This window comes from Sorghum bicolor, chromosome 3 (assembly GCF_000003195.3).
Source record: "Sorghum bicolor cultivar BTx623 chromosome 3, Sorghum_bicolor_NCBIv3, whole genome shotgun sequence".
NCBI lineage: Eukaryota > Viridiplantae > Streptophyta > Magnoliopsida > Poales > Poaceae > Sorghum > Sorghum bicolor.
Genome location: NC_012872.2, coordinates 36,643,772 through 36,648,463, shown reverse-complemented (window position 1 = coordinate 36,648,463; position 4,692 = coordinate 36,643,772).

The following is a 4,692-nucleotide window of genomic DNA, read 5'->3' as shown; positions in this document are numbered from 1 at the left end:
AGTTGAAAATCCACAATTCTCACATATAGTTTCATATAGTTTATGTGAGATTCAAGATTTAGCGAGTATTGTTTACTTAAACTTTGTCAAATGGAAAAATGGTCTATATATAAAGTTTGAATCATGATGATCTCTAACAACTTGGTATTCAAATGTTTTTCATTTTAAGTAATTTAGTTTATCATTTGACCAAGTTTGACCAAAACGTGTCTCGGATTTTAAACACATGTGCCTACGAGTGGCTAAAATTTATCCAAATGGAAAAATGGACAATGTATCAAATGTTTATCTTGATGATTTCTAACAACTTTGAATTCAAAATTGTTTCATTTGAAGTCGTTAAATGCGTCATTTGACAAAGTTTGAAGCACTCAATTTTGAATTTTGAAAGAATTCATAGCCACGCATCAATTTTCGGAACCCTAGATGGTCTCGACTAGAAAAGTCATGAATACCAATATTGCTCCACTCATCAAGATCTACATTTGATATACAGACAATTTTTGCATTTGACAAAGTGTTGGGAACGTGTAGTTGAAAATCAACAATTCTCACATATCATTTCATATTGTTTATGTGAGATTCATGATTTAGTGAGTATTGTTTACTTAAACTTCCTCCAATGGAAAATGGTCTATATAAAAAGTTTGGATCTTGATCATCTCGAACAACTTGGTATTCAAATGTTTTTCGTTTTAAGTAATTTAGTTTGTCATTTGACCATGTTTGACCAAAACCCGTCTTGGATTGTAAACACATGTGCCTAGGATTAGCTAAAATTTATCCAAATGGAAAAAAAGATAATGTATCAAATGTAGATCATGATGATCTCTAACAACTTTGTATTCAAAATTGTTTCATTTGAAGTCATCAAATGAGTCATTTGATCAAGTTTGAAGCACTCAATTTTGAATTTTGAAAGAATTCATAGCCACGCACTGGTTTTCGGAACCCTAGATGGTCTCGACTAGAAAAGTCATGAATAAGAAAATTGTTCCACTCATCAAGATCTACATTTAATATAGAGACCATTTTGCATTTGACAAAGTGTTAGGAAGGTGTAGTTGAAAATCCACAATTCTCACATATAGTCTGATATTGTTTATGTGAGATTCAAGATTTAGTGAATATTGTTTACGTAAACTTTCTGAAATGGAAAATTGGTCTATATAAAAAGTTTGGATCCTGATGATATCTAACAACTTGGTATTCAAATGTTTTTCATTTTAAGTAATTTAGTTTGTCATTTGACCAAGTTTGACCAAAACGTGTCTCGAATTTTAAACACATGTGCCTAGGAGTGGCTAAAATTTATCCAAATGGAAAAATGGACAATGTATCAAATGTATATCTTGATGATTTCTAACAACTTTGAATTCAAAATTGTTTCATTTGAAGTCATCAAATGGGTCATTTGACCAAGTTTGAAGCACTCAATTTTGAATTTTGAAAGAATTCATAGCCACACATCGATTTTCGGAAACCCTAGATTGTCTCAACTAGAAAAGTCATGAATACCAATATTGCTCCACTCATCAAGATCTACATTTAATATAGAGACAATTTTTGCATTTGACAAAGTGTTGGGAAGGTGTAGTTGAAAATCCACAATTCTCACATATCATTTCATATAGTTTATGTGAGATTCATGATTTAGTGAGTATTGTTTACTTAAACTTCCTCAAATGGAAAATGGTCTATATAAAAAGTTTGGATCTTGATCATCTCGAACAACTTGGTATTCAAATGGTTTCCGTTTTAAGTAATTTAGTTTGTCATTTGACCATGTTTGACCAAAACCCGTCTTGGATTGTAAACACATGTGCCTAGGATTAGCTAAAATTTATCCAAATGGAAAAATGGATAACGTATCAAATGTAGATCATGATGATCTCTAACAACTTTGTATTCAAAATTGTTTCATTTGAAGTCATCAAATGGGTCAGTTGATCAAGTTTGAAGCACTCAATTTTGAATTTTGAAAGAATTCATAGCCACGCACTCGTTTTCGGAACCCTAGATGGTCTCGACTAGAAAAGTCATGAATAACAAAATTGTTCCACTCATCAAGATCTACATTTAATATAGAGACCATTTTGCATTTGACAAAGTGTTAGGAAGGTGTAGTTGAAAATCCACAATTCTCACATATAGTTTCATATAGTTTATGTGAGATTCAAGAGTTAGTGAGTATTGTTTACTTAAACTTTGTCAAATAGAAAAATGGTCTATATAAAAAGTTTGGATCTTGATGATCTCTAACAACTTGGTATTCAAATGCTTTTCATTTTAAGTAATTTAGTTTGTCATTTAACCAAGTTTGACCAAAACGTGTCTCGGATTTTAAACACATGTGCCTAGGAGTGGCTAAAATTTATCCAAATGGAAAAATGCACAATGTATCAAATGTATATCTTGATGATTTCTAACAACTTTGAATTCAAAATTATTTCATTTGAAGTCGTCAAATGGGTCATTGGACCAAGTTTGAAGCACTCAATTTTGAATTTTGAAAGAATTCATAGCCAAGCATCGATTTTCGGAACCCTAGATGGTCTCGACTGGAAAAGTCATGAATACCAATATTGCTCCACTCATCAAGATCTACATTTAATATACAGACAATTTTTGCTTTTGACAAAGTGTTGGGAAGGTGTATTTGAAAATCCACAATTCTCACATATCATTTCATATAGTTTATGTGAGATTCATGATTTAGTGAGTATTGTTTACTTAAACTTCCTCAAATGGAAAATGGTCTATATAAAAAGTTTGGATCTTGATCATCTCGAACAACTTGGTATTCAAATGTTTTTTGTTTTAAGTAATTTAGTTTGTCATTTGACCATGTTTGACCAAAACCCGTCTTGGATTTTGAACACATGTGCCTAGGATTAGCTAAAATTTATCCAAATGGAAAAATAGATAACGTATCAAATGTAGATCATGATGATCTCTAACAACTTTGTATTCAAAATTGTTTCATTTGAAGTCATCAAATTGGTCATTTGATCAAGTTTGAAGCACTTAATTTTGAATTTTGAAAGAATTCATAGCCACGCACTCGTTTTCGGAACCCTAGATGGTCTCGACTAGAAAAGTCATGAGTAACAAAATTGTTCCACTCATCAAGATCTACATTTAATATAGAGACCATTTTGCATTTGACAAAGTGTTAGGAAGGTGTAGTTGAAAATCCACAATTCTCACATATAGTTTCATATAGTTTATGTGAGATTCAAGATTTAGCGAGTATTGTTTACTTAAACTTTGTCAAATGGAAAAATGGTCTATATATAAAGTTTGAATCATGATGATCTCTAACAACTTGGTATTCAAATGTTTTTCATTTTAAGTAATTTAGTTTATCATTTGACCAAGTTTGACCAAAACGTGTCTCGGATTTTAAACACATGTGCCTAGGAGTGGCTAAAATTTATCCAAATGGAAAAATGGACAATGTATCAAATGTTTATCTTGATGATTTCTAACAACTTTGAATTCAAAATTGTTTCATTTGAAGTCATCAAATGGGTCATTTGACAAAGTTTGAAGCACTCAATTTTGAATTTTGAAAGAATTCATAGCCACACATCGATTTTCGGAACCCTAGATGGTCTCGACTGGAAAAGTCATGAATACCAATATTGCTCCACTCATCAAGATCTACATTTAATATAGAGACCATTTTTGCATTTGACAAAGTGTTGGGAAGGTGTAGTTGAAAATCCACAATTCTCAAATATCATGTCGTATAGTTTATGTGAGATTAAAGATTTAGTGAGTATTGTTTACTTAAACTTCCTCAAATGGAAAAATGGTCTATATAAAAAGTTTGGATCTTGATCAAATCAAACAACTTGGTATTCAAATGTTTTTTATTTTAAGTAATTTAGTTTGTCATTTGACCATGTTTGACCAGTAACCGTCTTGGATTTTAAACACATGTGCCTAGGATTAGCTAAAATTTATCCAAATGGAAAAATAGATAATGTATCAAATGTAGATCATTATGATCTCTAACAACTTTGTATTCAAAATTGTTTCATTTGAAGTCATCAAATGAGTCATTTGATCAAGCTTGAAGCACTCAATTTTGAATTTTGAAAGAATTCATAGCCACGCACTGGTTTTCGGAACCCTAGATGGTCTCGACTAGAAAAGTCATGAATAAGAAAATTGTTCCACTCATCAAGATCTACATTTAATATAGAGACAATTTTTCATTTGACAAAGTGTTAGGAAGGTGTAGTTGAAAATCCACAATTCTCAAATATAGTGTGATATAGTTTATGTGACATTCAAGATTTAGTGAATATTGTTTACTTAAACTTTCTCAAATGGAAAAATGGTCTATATAAAAAGTTTGGATCTTGATGATATCTAACAACTTGGTATTCAAATGTTTTTCATTTTAAGTAATTTAGTTTGTCATTTGACCAAGTTTGACCAAAACGTGTCTCGGATTTTAAACACATGTGCCTAGGAGTGGCTAAAATTTATCCAATTGGAAAAATGGACAATGTATCAAATGTATATCTTGATGATTTCTAACAACTTTGAATTCCAAATTGTTTCAGTTGAAGTCGCCAAATGGGTCATTTGACCATGTTTGAAGCACTCAATTTCGAATCTTGAAAGAATTCATAACCACGCATCAATTTTCGGAAACCTAGATGGTCTCGACTAGAA